The sequence below is a fragment of the Microtus pennsylvanicus genome, chromosome X (genome assembly GCF_037038515.1).
Source record: "Microtus pennsylvanicus isolate mMicPen1 chromosome X, mMicPen1.hap1, whole genome shotgun sequence".
Taxonomy (NCBI): domain Eukaryota; kingdom Metazoa; phylum Chordata; class Mammalia; order Rodentia; family Cricetidae; genus Microtus; species Microtus pennsylvanicus.
Window position 1 is genome coordinate 62,213,518 of NC_134601.1, and position 15,179 is coordinate 62,228,696.

Consider the following 15,179-nt stretch of genomic DNA (forward strand, 5'->3'; position numbering starts at 1 on the left):
GAATTCATGAATCCAGCTCTAGTTTCAGGAGATTTGTGACATCAGTTTTCTGTAACATAGCGCCCACTGTGGATAACGTGACAACAGTTGCCAGGAAACGCATCAGAGCAGATCCTCCCAGTGACTGGCTGTTTCTTGTTCTCACAGCCCTGGCTCTTCTCCCCTTTTGCTCATGGTCCTTCCTGTCCTCACTGTTTGGCCCCACAGGAACTTTTTGTATGAGGTGTCATTCACATCTACAACCACTAGATGTCCAAAGAGATACTGGTGAAAAGCTTTTCTGTTCTTCTCAGGCTGGGCCAACATTTCCAAAGGTCGATTTTGTTCTGGTCCACCGCAGGAAATTAGGGAGGCAGACAAACAGGTGTCTGTGCACTTTCCCCTCACACACTCATACCCCTCCAGTGAATAAAGTCTGAGAACCAGTATCTGGCCCACCTGGGACCCCTGCCTTGACTTTCTGATCCTTTTCCAAATCATAGAGCTGAGAGTGAGTAGTTGTCAGAATCTAGGAAATGAGCCGTGAATGTGCCATTTTGGGTGTTTCTCAGTTTCCTGTATCTACTGCCTCCTTCATATGGTTACATAGTGATGGCCCATGTTGCTTCTTGACCTCACAATGATCAGGATGACTAGGAGGCATGACTTAATCATGGGTAACATCTTAGTTGCTCTGTGACTTGGGAGCTACTTATTTAGCCTCTCTGGGCCTTTTGCTATTGTGTACAACGTGGATGGCACAATACTTATGATATGGAGTCACTCTAATGGTGAAGTAAATATATAAGTGTACAGACTATGTGGAGAATGTGTGTGTGTTTGTGTGTGTGTTTTTGTGTTTGTGCGTATGTATGTCTTGCTATGTAACATTGGTTGAATAGCCCAGGGTGGCCTCACAGTCACACATGGCTGTTAGTAGTTTCTGCAAACTGAACTTTGTTCCTCTGGCTAAGAGCACTATCCAGATCAAAAGATATAGCTTATTATTATTATTTCAGGTTTTGTTTATTTTAATTTTATATGTATAGATATTTTCCCTGCGTGTGTGTCTGTGGATTTGCCCACTGAAGTCATAAGATGCTGTCATATCCCATGGAACTGGAATAACATGCAGTTGTGAACCAACATTTGGGGTCTTGGGACTGAAGTCAGGTCCTCTGCAAGAGCCATCTCCTCAATGCCTCATCATTATATATATTTTTCTTTTAACTTTTCTTTATTTCTATGATATAGGTATGAATAATTTGCATTGATAGAGATTTAAGGTCAATTTTGTTATATGTATAAATGTTTCTGATGTAACTTTTACTTATAACTGTTTTGTTATATGTAATTTTGCTATGTTAAGGTTAAAGCCTTCCTTTTTTTGTTTAAACAGAAAAAGGGGAAGTGATGTGGGAGTGTCATATCAATCTGTTGATTTCATTGGTTAAGCAATAAAGAAACTGTTTGGCCCTGTGGGTGGAGTAAACAGAACAGAACGCTGGGAGGAAGAGGAAGTGAGGTCAGACTCGACAGCTCTCCTCTCGGGAGCAGACGCAAGAGAGACGCCATGCTACCTGCTCCAGGGAAGACGCACACCATGCCCCAGCTCCGACCCAGGATGGACTTAGGCTAGAATCTTCCCGGTAAGCGCACCTAGGGGCGCTACACAGATGATTAGAAATGGGCCAGAGCAGTGTTTAAAAGAATACAGTGTCTGTGTAATTATTTCGGGGCATAAGCTAGCCGAGCCGGGCAGGCGGCTGGGGTGTTTGGGGACGCAGCCCTGCCGCCCCTATTACTACAGATGACGCCCAGACGTGTGGCTAACTGAGTCCACAAAAAACTTGAGAAGGCTTAAAAATAAGGGAGAGAGAGTTTAACACAGATTTTTGCTGTTTGTTGGTGGCGTGCTGTAGAGAGATTTCCTGATTTGGCAACAGCAGCAGAAAAAAAAGCTGCGTTATCTTAACGCAGCTTCCTGGGGCTGTGCCGCCAGTGCAAACTCTGGCTTTATGTTTGTGTTCCCGCTTGGGATCGGAAGGAGAGTGCTCTGAGACCGTGACGATGACTCAGAGCTCCCCGCCTGCTCCTGGGCAGAAGGCAGAATCAGGCTTAGGCAGGCGGAAGAGCATGGCGGATTCCTGCCGCCATACAGGGACGTGTTTTCAGACTGCGCAGTGCTCTGCGTTTCAGATTTGGATGTAACTTTGATGAAAAGAATTTCTGTGCTGCATGCTCAGTCTCAGAATTAAAGTGCTGAGTGCCGCTCCTACCTGGTAGCCCCAAGAGGCTTCCTGACTCAGCTTTAGCTGCAAAACCCTGCAGCTCATTAAGAGGTCCTGCCACGAAACACTTAAACGGTGTTGATGAAAAGCTGAACACATGCTTTTCGGTTTTCAGCCGTAGCAGGAAAAAAGCTGCGCCATTTAAAAATGCTGGCTTTCTGGGCCATCCTGCCAGGGCAAACTCTGACTGTTTGAGGCAGGAAGGCTGGCTACCGAGAGAGGATTTGAGTGTTGTCTGTTGTAGCTCGCTGGCTGGCAGGGACCTTGAAATGCTATAAATGTGGCTACAGCCTGTATATCAGCCATGAGGCTGGAAAGCTAAGGATCCAGCTGTCAAAGCCACACCTTTAGTCCTACTGATATTGCTTGGCAAATTAAAGGCTCTTGTCATCAGAAAAAGAGAGATATACAGTAAAGAGAGATTCAAAGACAGAAAATTTCTGAATGGTTTAAAGTGTGTTAAAAATATATGCAGACTAAAAGTTAAAATTCTTAAAGCAAACTTCTGTGACTTCAAGGTGTGGTAGCACACGCCTTTAATCCCAGTGCTTAGAAGGCAGAGATAAACAGATCTCTGTGAGTTCAAGGTGTAGTAGCACACGCCTTTAATCCCAATGCCTGGGAGGCAGAGACAGGCGGATCTCTGAGAGTTCAAAGACAGCCTGGTCTACAGGGTTATTCCAGGTCAAAGATATGCGCTCAAAAAGCAAAAAGTTAACCTAGAAATGTTGCAGCTTAGCGCCTAGTGATTTAAAGGCGCAAATCAAAACTGCTCCTGGATAGTAAAAAATTACAGATTCACAATAGGACAGATTCAGACTACTAAATGAGTCACACTGTTGGATAAATGTACGTTGGCTTGGGAGAGAGAAGAAAAAGAATATAGAGAATAAAGTTAATGGTTTAAAAAGAAAAAAGTAAAAGTAAAGTCTTTAAAGAGACAGAGTACAGATAGTTATAGATATAAATAAAAATAAGCCGCGTAAAGATGGAAAATTCACAGAGAGTCTGGATTATGTACATTGTGTTTTCTTTAAAATTTTTGACTGTGAAGGAGCTAAGTACAGAGAGACATTTCATTATATGGGCTGCCAAGTGGAACCAGAACGGATATCATGAGGGTATGATTTCAGAATTTGGGTCTAAGGATATGATGCTTTGGAGAGAGTCTTCTTTTGTTTTCACAGAGGATGAGACTCTATGGATTTCTTCTATTCCGATTTGGTATGATGGACCACGTCCTCCTGAAGGGTTGCTGTGAACATCTTCAGAAAATTGCCTTGCTCAACTGCCAACTGAGATAAACCTGGCACACAGGTTACACCCTAAAATCATTAACAACGCCCCCATTCAGCAGGAAGCAGTTTGGAGAGAAAAAACTGCGCCCATGTTCCCAAAATATTGTTTATAAATGTTCTTTTACATTTAAAGGGGGAAATGATATAGGTATGAATAATTTGCATTGATAGAGATTTAAGGTCAATTTTGTTATATGTATAAATGTTTCTGATGTAACTTTTACTTATAACTGTTTTGTTATATGTAATTTTGCTATGTTAAGGTTAAAGCCTTCCTTTTTTTGTTTAAACAGAAAAAGGGGAAGTGATGTGGGAGTGTCATATCAATCTGTTGATTTCATTGGTTAAGCAATAAAGAAACTGTTTGGCCCTGTGGGTGGAGTAAACAGAACAGAACGCTGGGAGGAAGAGGAAGTGAGGTCAGACTCGACAGCTCTCCTCTCGGGAGCAGACGCAAGAGAGACGCCATGCTACCTGCTCCAGGGAAGACGCACACCATGCCCCAGCTCCGACCCAGGATGGACTTAGGCTAGAATCTTCCCGGTAAGCGCACCTAGGGGCGCTACACAGATGATTAGAAATGGGCCAGAGCAGTGTTTAAAAGAATACAGTGTCTGTGTAATTATTTCGGGGCATAAGCTAGCCGAGCCGGGCAGGCGGCTGGGGTGTTTGGGGACGCAGCCCTGCCGCCCCTATTACTACATTTCTAAATTTTACATTTATTTTTACCATATTTTCCCCCTTCCCCAACTCCTCCCAACTTAACCTTATGCTCTTTCTCTTGCTTAAAACAAACAAAACAGTCCTTTTATAAGTCAACAACAAAACCATGGAGTCCTATTTATACTGGAAACTACTGTGCATGTGGCCTGTTCTCGGGTTTCTTTGCCATACCCAGTGTCACTCCATTGAGAAAGCAGCTATCCATCTAACAGCTACTTGCTAGGTGTAGGGCTTTGAGCCACTTCCCCTCCTCCAGGCTGGGATTTTATCTGGCTTGAGCTCCTGCAGATCTCGTGAGTGATCTCACAGTCTCTGTGAGGTCCTATGTACATCAGATCTGTTGGTTTTGGAGAACGATGTTCCTTTGGAGTCATCCACCACCTCCGGAGATTCAGATAGATGCAGAATTCGTGAGTCATCACCCATGACGGAGTGGGCTTTTAGTGATGTAAGTGCTTTAGAGTCACCCCTGTTTGTGTAAACTCTTCATTCACAGTTTGGTTTGGCATGGGTTCCCTACCCAGTAATAATGTCACACAGTGCAACGATGGTGCTGTTAATGGTGACCGCGGTACATGGTGGAGACTCCTCATGTGACTGCCAGTTGCGAGCTGTCATGTGGGTGCTGGGAATTGAACCTTGGTCCCCTGGAAGAGTAGACAGTGATGCTAACTGCTGACCCATCCTCCCAGCCCTCAAACAAACTTATTAAACTCTCTATCTTACAGATAAGGTATTACTGTTCTTGCTTTTATAGCTCTTCAGAAAATATTTAGTCTTTATTGGTAGTGTTTGATCCATTAATAGCTAATTTATCTGATGTCACTTTCTACTGTTTATCATTTGCATTCTCATGTCACTGATATATAGTTTCTCTAATTCTTATTTTTAATGTTTTAGCTTTAGAACACTCTCATTTCTCATCAGCCTTTCTGATATGTTTTAGAGATTATAAATTATATGTCCTTACTATTTTATAGTGTACACAGTATTGCTTTTTGATCCCTTTTTCCAGAAAGTAAATCCTGTTGGTAGGTTTGGTGCCTCACCCCTGTAATCCCAGGACTCAAGAGGGTTTCATATAAATTTGAGGCCAGCCGGGGCCACATAGTGAGGTTCAGTCCAGTATGGGAGACAGGGTGAGATCATATTTCAAAAGTAAAACTTTTTAACAATAGAAATTCGTTTGCCATTTTCTAGTGTTCTTTATTCAAAAATACACTGTAGTTAATTCATGTGCATATGTGTTAAACATACCTAAAATATCAAAACTTGCTTTTAAACATTCACATATATATATATATATATATATATTTTTGTTTTTTTTTTTCGAGACAGGGTTTCTCTGTGGTTTTGGAGCCTGTCCTAGAACTAGCTCTGTAGACCAGGCTGGCCTCGAACTCACAGAGATCCGCCTGCCTCTGCCTCCCCAGTGCTGGGATTAAAGGCGTGCGCCACCACCGCCCGGCTCATTCACATATATTTTATATCTTGTGCACATGTATCTATGCATGTGTGTCACAATATACACGTGGTGGTAGCAGGCAAATTTTAGGAGTCAGTTCTCCCTTTTCAGTGTACCCATGGTGGCAAACTCAGGCCATCATGGTGGACTCAAGCATCTGTAGGCACTTGGCCATCTTCGAGGCCCTTGTGTATTTTAAAGGAAAAAGTGGAAATAGGGAACTTGGTATTAAGATGACATTAAGCCTTCTGATGTTCTTTATTTGCACCAAAGGATTTTCTTGTTTCTGGTATACTTTTTCTTCAACTTGAAGAATTTCTGATTGTTTACATTTGTGTATTTGTGCTTGTTCCCAGGACTCTTACTTTTCTTTCTTTTTGAAAACATCTCTGTCACCTTCAGGCATGAAGAACATTTTCAATGAATAAAAGACTGAGTAAAGTTTTTCTGTCACCACCTTTTACAGGAAGTTGGTCTTTTGATGGGGAAACTCAGCCAATCACATTTGACTAGGGTGTGGCTGCCTAGGGCCAGGGAAGAAAACCTGGGAATCCAGCTGCCCTTGCTCTCTTTTGCACCCTTCTTTCTGTGTTCTCCAGACCTGTTTTGGACACAGGAACCTTTACCCGGTCGTTTGAGTTTCCCCGTTTTCAATTATTAAATTATATCTGTTGTTTTAAGCTGGTCTGTTTAATTCTAGCGTACCAGTCGAATATGCCACCACTCTCTTCTAGGGTCCAAGGTCACTGATGAGAAAGTCACAGCTTTTTGAATAAAACACATCATACTGGATGTGCTAGCACCTCAAGTGGATGGAGGTGAGTGGCCATCTTTTCAATATGTGGTCTTTGGATTTCCGGCTATCCATGTATACAAATGAGGCTTTTTCCCTCCCTTTTTTCACTCAAACGAAAAATCAATTCCATGGTACCTTTAAAGGAAGTCATCGTAGATCAATTCATCTATTCCTAAAAGTGGATTTACATTTTCATTTTGTGGTTATCACTACGGTTTGGGTTTTAGTTTTTGATTCAATGTTTCATTATGTAGCCCACACTAGTCTGGAATGTGCTTTCCCTTGCCTGTGCCTGCCAACAGGGTGGGCCACAGTAGCAGTTTCTGGGACTGTTCTAGAACACTCCAACACAAAATCAGCTTTGAGAAGAAAGGGTTTATTTGGCACAAGCATCCAAGTCACAGTTCATCCCTAGGGAAATCAGGGCAGGAACTCAAGGCAGGCACCTGCTGGAAGAAAGCCTGGAAGGAAGAGCACTGTTAGCTTGTCCCTTCTCTAGCTTGGTCATAGCCTCATGATTCCCTAGACTAGGAGGGTCGAGACTTGTTCTCTCCTGGGAACACATGAATTCATGGCTCCAGCTCTGGTTTCAGGAGCTTTGTGACATCAGTTTTAGGCATCATATTGCCCACTGTGGATAACGTGACATAAATTGCTGGGAAACGCATCAGAGCAGCTCCTCACAGTGACTGGGTGTCTTGTTCTCACAGCCCTGGCTCTTCTCCTCTTCTGCTCATGGTCCTTACTCTCTTCACTGCTGGCCCCCACATCCTTGACCATTGGATGTCAACAGAGATCCTGGTGAGAAGCTTTTCTGTTCTGTTCAGGCTGGGCCATCATTACTAAGCACAGGTAGACTTTGTCCTGGTCCACTGCAGGAAATTAGGGAGGCACACAAAATTGTGTCCTCATACTTTTCCTCACACAATCATATCTCTCTTTCATATACCCCTTTCAGTGAATAAAGTCTGAGAACCAGTGTCTGGCCCACCTGGGTTACCCAGCCTTGACTTTCTGATCCTTTGCCAAATCATAGAGCTGAGAGCAAACAGTTGCCAGAGTCTAGGACATGAGGCGTGAATGTGCCATCTTGGGAGTTTCTCAGTTTCCTGTATGTACTGCCTCCTTCATATGGTTATACACTGAGTGCCCGGGTTGCCTCCTGACCTTACAATGATCAGTATGACTAGGTGGCATGACTTAATCATGGGTAACATCTTAGTTGCTCTGTGACTTGGGAGCTACTTATTCAGCCTCTCTGGGCATTTTGCTTCTTGTGTACAATGTGGTTGGCAACAATACTTGTGATATGGAATCACTGTAATGGTGAAGTAAATATATAAGTGTACAGACTATGTGGAGAAAGTGTGAGTGTGTGTGCCTGTGTGTGTGTGTGTGTGTGTGTGTATGTATGTATTGCTATATAACATGGGCTACATAAACATGGGCAAAATAACCCAGGGAGGCCTCACAGTTATAGATTGCTGTTACTAAGTACAGCAACCTGAACTCAGGTCTGCTGGTTAAGAGCACCATCCAGACCAAAGTATGTATCTTATTATTATTTCAGGTTTTGTTTATTTTAATTTCATGTGTATGGGTATTTTACTTGCGTTTGTGTCTTTGGATTTTCCCACGGAGCTCATAAGATGGTGTCATATCCCTTGGAACCAGAATAACAGGCAGTGTGAGCCACCATTTGGGGTCTGGGGACTGAAGTCAGGTCCTCTGTGTTGTTCTTTTTTAAAAATGCTCCAAGATCCCCGTGGCAGTAGGCAGCAGAAATGCTGTAGGTCCCAAATGGTGGCTGTGGGCCATGTGGTGGCAAGCAGCGGGCCCTGGGAGCAGCCAGTCCCAGGCAGAAATGGCTGCTGGTCCCAGAGTGGTGGCCCAAGTGGTGGTGGTGGTGGTGGCGGGCCATGTGGCTGCAGACAGCGGGCTCTGGGAGCAGCCAGTCCCAGGCAGAAATGCCTGCTGGTACCACAGCGGTGGCCCAAGCTGTGGTGGTGATGGTGGTGGGCCATGTGGCTGCAGACAGAGGGCCCTGGGAGCAGCCAATCCCAGGCAGAGACAGCTGCTGGTCTTGGAGCAGTGGTTGGTTCCCAGTCCAGAGCAGCGGCCGGGCAGTGGTGGTGGCAGGCCCTGTGGCCTCAGACAGCAGGCCCTGGAGCAGCCAGTCCCAGGCAGAGACAGCTGCTGGTCTCAGAGCAGTGATGGCGGGCCATGTGGCAGCCCACTCCTTTTTAACCTCTGCCCTCCGCCGGCCATTGCTCTCTCCCTTTGTTCTCCCCCGGTGTACACACGGGGCTCTGCCTCTCTCCTCCTCTCTCTCCCTTCTTCTCTCCTCCTCCTCCTCCTCTCTCTCTCCTTCTTTCTCTCTCTTTCTTCTTCTCTCTCTCCCTTCTTCTCTCCCCCCTTTATTAATAAACATTTATAACTATTTCCTGTGTTTATATGTCTGACACGCCGCCAACGCTGTGGACTGTAGCTGCTTGCTCAGGTGCACTGGCGCCTGGCACTGCTAGGACCCGCCGAGTTTGCTATGGTGCGGACTGACCCCAGGGATATTTTTTAAGAATAAGACTCTGAAAGAGCCATCCCCTCAGCCTCCCTGCAACATATATATTTTATTTTAATTTTTTCTGTATTTTTAAATTTTTCATTTATTTTTTATCATATTTCACTCTTCCCAAACTACCCCTAACTCAACGTCATGCTCTTTATCTTGCTTAAAACAAACAAAACAGCCTGTGTATAAGTCAATAACAAAACCATGGAGTCCTATTTATACTGGAAACTACTGGGCATGGTGCCTGTTCTGGGGTGTGTTTGCTATTCGAGTGTCACTCCATTGAGAAAGCAGCTATCCATCACATATAGGTACTTGGCTAGGTGTAGGGCTTTGTGGCCACTTCCCCTCCTCCATGCAGGGCTTTTATCTGGCTTGAGCTCCTGCCGATCTTGTGAGTGATCTCACAGTCTCTGTGAGGTCCTATGTGCATCAGCTCTGTTGGGTCTGGAGAACGATGTTACTTTGGAGTCATCCACCACCTCCCGAGATTCAGATAGATGCAGACTCCATGAGTCATCACCAGTGACCGAGTGGGCTTTTAGTGATGCAAGTTCTTTAGAATCACCCCTGTTGTGTAAAGTCCACACCCACAATTTGGTCTGGCATGGGTTCTCTGCCCAAGAAAAGTGTCAACAATGCCATCACGGTGCTGTTAATGGGGACTGCGGCACATGGTGGAGACTACTTATGTGGCAATGGACAGGATGCAAAGCTTACAGATCAGATTCAATGAGTGCTAAGTGTAACAGCCTTCAAAGGCCCTGCCCTCATTCTGCAGGCCTGGGATGCTCCACACAGTCCTCCAACAGTGCCACCTGCTGGGGGCTAAGTGCTCAAACAGCATACTTGCAAACCCCACCAACAATCTAAGTAGACTAAACTGAACTGAGGGCAGCAGCTATTCCCAGCAACCAGCCCTGACTAAATGAGCAGTAAATGATTCTAAAGGCAGTGACAGCATCACCATTGTCGCCAGCATCTTTTTCTTCTACTTTAAAGAGAATTACTTATTTTTATTTTACGTGTGTGAGTGTTTGGCCTGCATGATACAGGCCTTCGTAAGGTTGGCAGGTCCCCTGGAATTGTAGTGACAGCCAGGTGTGAGCTGCCATTTGGGTTCTGGGAATTGAACCCGGGGGCTCTGGAAGAGCAGTCAGTGATGCTAACTGCTGAGCCATCCTCCCAGCCCTCAAACACACTTATTAAACTCTCTAGCTTACGGACAAGGTATTACAGTTCTTGCTTTTGTATCTGCTCAGAAAATATTTATCCTCTATTTGCAGTGTTTGATGCATTAATAGGTAATGTGTCTGTTGTGACTTTCTACTCTGTGTCATTTGCACTCTTACCCCCTCATATTTTGTTTCTCTAATTCTTATTTTTAATGTTTTAGCATTAGAACACATTCATTTCTCATCAGCCTTTCTGATATGTTTTAGTGATTAGAAATTATATGTCCTTACTATTTTATAGTCTACACAGTATTGCTTTTTGACCACTTTCTCCAGAAAGTAAATCCTGATGTTAGGTGTGGTGCCTCATTCCTGTAATCCCAGGACTCAAGAAGTGGAAGCAAAGGGTTTGACATGAGTTTGAGGCCAGTGGGGGACACATGGTGAGGTTAAGGCCAATATGGGTTACAGAGTGAGATCGCATTTCAAAAGTAAAACTTTTTAACAATAGAAACCCCTTGCGATTTTTTAGTGTTCCATATTCTACAATACACGTGCATATGTGTTAAACACACATAAAATATCATTACTTGCTTTTAAGCATTCACATATACTTTATGTTTTATCTGTGTTTATGTGTTGATGCATGTGTGTCACAATATACACATGGATGTTGCAGGCTACTTTTAGGAGACACTTCTTTCTTTTTACTGTATCCAGGGTGGCAAACTCAGGCCATCATGCTCGGTGCAAGCATCTGTACGCACTGAGCCATCTTGCCAGTCACTATACATACTTTATTTTATTTTTTTAAATTTCTTTATTTATTAAGGATTTTTGCCTCCTTGCCGCCACCGCCTCCCATTTCCCTCCCCCTCCCCCCACTGTACATATTTTAAAGGAAAAAAGTGGAAATAGGAAACTTGGCATTAAGATGACATTCAAGCCTCCTGATGGTCTTTATTTGCAGCAAAGGATGTTTTTATTTCAGTATTCTTTTTCTTCAACCTGAAGAATTTCTGATTCATCAGAGTCAGGCATTGGAACTTCATGACATAGCTAATAATGTTTGTCAGCGACCAGTATTCCTAAGAGTGGATTTACACTTTTATTTTGGGGTTATTACTATGGTTTTGGTTTTACTTTTTGATTCAGTGTTTCGTTATGTAGCCCAGACTAGTCTGGGATGTGCCTTCCCTTGCCCGTGCCTGACAACAGAGTCTGTTACCTTAGCAGTTTCTGGGGCTGTTATAAAACACTCCAACACAAAGTCAGCTTAGAGAAGAAAGGGTTTATTTGCACAGGCTTCCAAGTCACAGTTCATCATTGGGGAAATGCGGGCAGGAACTCAAGGCAGGAACCTGGAGGAGGGAAGCCTGGAAGGAAGAGCGCTGTTTCTTTGTCCCTTCTCTTGCTTGGTCATAGGCTCATGCTTCCCTGGTACTTTTATGTAATTCAGAGCTTCCTTCCTAAGAATGGTATTGCCTACAGCAGACCGGGACCTCTTATGTGACTTAATAATCAAGGAAAAGACACACAGATGTGCCCAAAGACCAACCTCCTCATCTGATGTAGGCAGTTTCTCATTAGATGCTGTCCTCTCAGTTGACTCTGTGTTAGGTAGACAATAAAACTAGGACTGCCACCATGTCTGTGAGGCTTGCATTTGTGGAGGGAGCTTTTATAAAATGAACAATATACACCATGAAGAACTTGATGTTTTCTGCAACCATGACGGAGGTGATCTACTTCAGAAAAGAACTTCTTATGGAAGCCTCATCATGGTCTTGTGTGCACATGACTTCCCAAAGTTGACTCCACTGAGGTAAAGACAGGAGGGAAGGATGCAACACACTAATCATGTCAGAAGATCATTGGTTAATTAATAAACTGCTTGGTCCGATAGGTCAGAACATAGGTGGGTGGTGTAAATAGAACAGAATGCTGGGAGGAAGAGGCAGTAAGGTAAGACATCTCAGACACACACCATAGCTCTCCTCTCTGAGGGAGAAGCAATGAAGCTCCGACCCAAGATGGCCATAGGCTAGAATCTTCCCAGTAAGCACACCTCGTGGTGCTACACACATTAATAGAAATAGGCCAGGCAGTATTTAAATGAATACAGTTTGTCTGTTGTTATTTCGGGGTATAAGCTAGCCAGGCAGTCAGGAGCTGTGTGGCAGGAATGCAGCCCGCTGCCCCTTCCATACACTATCATTTCATTTTACCATAGAAGTATAATAAATGATTCCTCAGCACAAACTACCTATATTAGATAACGGTAGTAGCCTACCTGGGTTCAAGAGAGAAGGGGAATGGCAGTGGGAGATTCAGGAAGGGCCAGCTCAGGACATTCCAAACAAGATGTGATGAACAATTGGGGACGGTGGTTCATATTAGTTGGATCACATTAAAACATCCTCAATACTTCCTCTTTAGGGTAGTATGCAGAGTGCTCTAACCCTTTCCCTAAAACTTTCCTTTGTCTCTTCTTGTCCTTTCTTTCTTACTTTTTCTTTCTTTCTTTCTTCCTTCCTTCCTTCCTTCCTTCCTTCCTTCCTTCCTTCTTTCCTTTCTTTCTTTCTTTCTTTCTTTCGTTCTTTCTTTCTTTCTCTTTCCTTCCTTCCTTCCTTCCTTCTTCCTTCTTGTGTATCTGAGTATCTCTGTGTAGCCCTGGCTGTTCTGGAACTTTCTCTATAAACCAGACTGTCCAAGAACTCAGAGATTTATCTACCTCTGCCTCCAGAGTAGTGGGATTAAAGACATGCACCACCATGCCTGGTGAACTTCAGCTGTTTCTTACACTTCTTTACATATTCTTGCATCTTATACACCTACTTACTTATAACAGATTGAATTCTAGATAAGCTGGGCTTGTGAGAAAAGCACGCCTTTTCCCAGAAGTATCCATTCTAGGGGGAGGACAAAGGAGAGATGGACAGTTAGAGGAGCAATTTAGGCCCTGTGCCTACCAGGATCTAGTTTGTTGCATCTCGACTCGGCCAGTATGCTTTGCCTCCTCGATTGTTCTACTTACACTCTTAAGTAATTGACCAGCTACTGCATCCTATCAGAATTATTCCCTTTTGAGAACAAAAAAGATCAAATGAACAAATGAATGAAACAAAGACAGACAGAAAGATGAAAGGAATGAAGAAAGGAGGGAAACTGCTGTTAAGGTCAAGACCAGAGAAAAATAGAGATCCTCTGCTCTTGGTAAGAAAACCAGTGAGGTAACTAAAAGTAGGATTCCGAAGGCTGGAATTAGGTTGGGTAGTGTCACCTGATTTCTTGTTTTTTTTTTTTATTTTTTGAGACAGAGTTTCTCTGTGGTTTTGGAGCCTGTCCTGGAACTAGCTCTGTAGACCAGGCTGGTCTCGAACTCACAGAGATCCGCCTGTCACCTGATTTCTTAACACTGATACCTGGACCTCCTTTCAGGCTAATCAAATTAGACCTTGGGCTTAAGGTACATAATTCACTCTCTCTCTCTCCATCCCTCTGTGTGTGGTGGCAGAGGGTGTTGTCAGGTTGTAGTGGTGTGTGTGGTATGTAAGCTCCTAATATGATTTCATCGGGTATCCAGGGATGAGAATATCCATACCAGGTGATCAAATGTAGGTGTGTGTTTGATTGTGTGTGTGTGGGGGGGGTCGGTGGGTTGGTGTGGGTCTGGGTATCTATGCACACTTGTGGTAGATGCCTAAGGACAGCTTTGAGTGTGTTTTCTCAGCTGCGGTCCTCCTTTTTTTTTTCTGAGACAGTCTTTCATTGGTCTGAAGCTCACAAAATAGGGTAAGCCTTCTCACCAGTGAACCCAAGGAACATTACATCTGCACATTTTTTTGCTGGGATTTCAAATACAGGCTACCAGAACTAGAGTTTTAATTTAGATTCTGGCAGTTGAATCTGTGTTCTCGTGCTAGCAAAGCAAGCACCTTGCTAACTGAGCTATCCCCTCAGATCTAGGATGAAGTGTGTAGCTGGGATACAAGATAATCAGAAACGTAGTTTTTTTTTAAAGTAGCTGTACTAAAAAAGAAGGTGGGTATAGTCTGAAAACATTGACTTAGACCCTGAGAAAGAAAGTATGAGAGAGAGAGACATAAAAAAGAAAGAAAGATAAATAGATAGATAGATAGAAAGAAAGAGATAAAGAAAGAAAGGACAAACCTAAGTTTAACGTTTACTGGGGAAAGGGTTAGAGCACTCTGCATGCCACCCTGCAGAGGAAGTCTTGAGGCTGTTTTTATCTGATCCAGCTAATATGGACCACCATCCCCCATTGTTGGTCACATCTTGTTTGGAAGGTCCTGAGCTGGCTCTTCCAGAGTCTCTCACTGCCATTATCCTTTTCTCTTGACCCCAGGTAGGCCACCATCATTATGTTAATGCCACATCAGGACCTTAGTCTGCCTACCCATTGTTCTATGGCCTTTCTTTTGTGGTCTGTTGGTCCCTCCCAGACCTCATGTTATGCCTAATAGATTCACTGTCAACTGCCATCATACTCCAAATCCTAGGTCTTTTTAGTCTCTTTCCTTCAGCACAATGGAGACAGTCTGGTATCCGGACATCTGGCTCAGATCTTGGTTATACTTCAGCTCATATGTGTCAGTGCACCATCTCTCAGAGAAGAAAACAGCCAGCAACAACCAGCACAGTCTTCCAAGAATCATGATGAGTGGAAAGAGAAGATGATGAAACTGTACACCAGTCAGGGTGAGTCTAGCCATCTGGAAGTTTCTTTCTTGCTCGTGTTTCAGGCCTGACCAACAATAAAGCCATTTAAGCAAGAATGGGCAACTCAGCCTACCTGGGACCATGAACACAGAATGAGTTGTTCTTGCCTTGGTCAGGAAGGGAACTGAAGCCGCCTGCAG

General features: G+C 43.9%; 1 long non-coding RNA gene across 1 annotated transcript; it reads left to right on the forward strand.

Annotated features, from left to right (window-relative positions):
- The first annotated feature begins 1,231 nt into the window (after window positions 1–1,231).
- Window positions 1,232–4,111, forward strand: LOC142840910 (uncharacterized). The gene is made up of 2 exons (XR_012908979.1): window positions 1,232–1,628; window positions 3,862–4,111. It is a non-coding gene; the product is annotated as an uncharacterized LOC142840910 (long non-coding RNA).
- The last annotated feature ends 11,068 nt before the right edge of the window (window positions 4,112–15,179 follow it).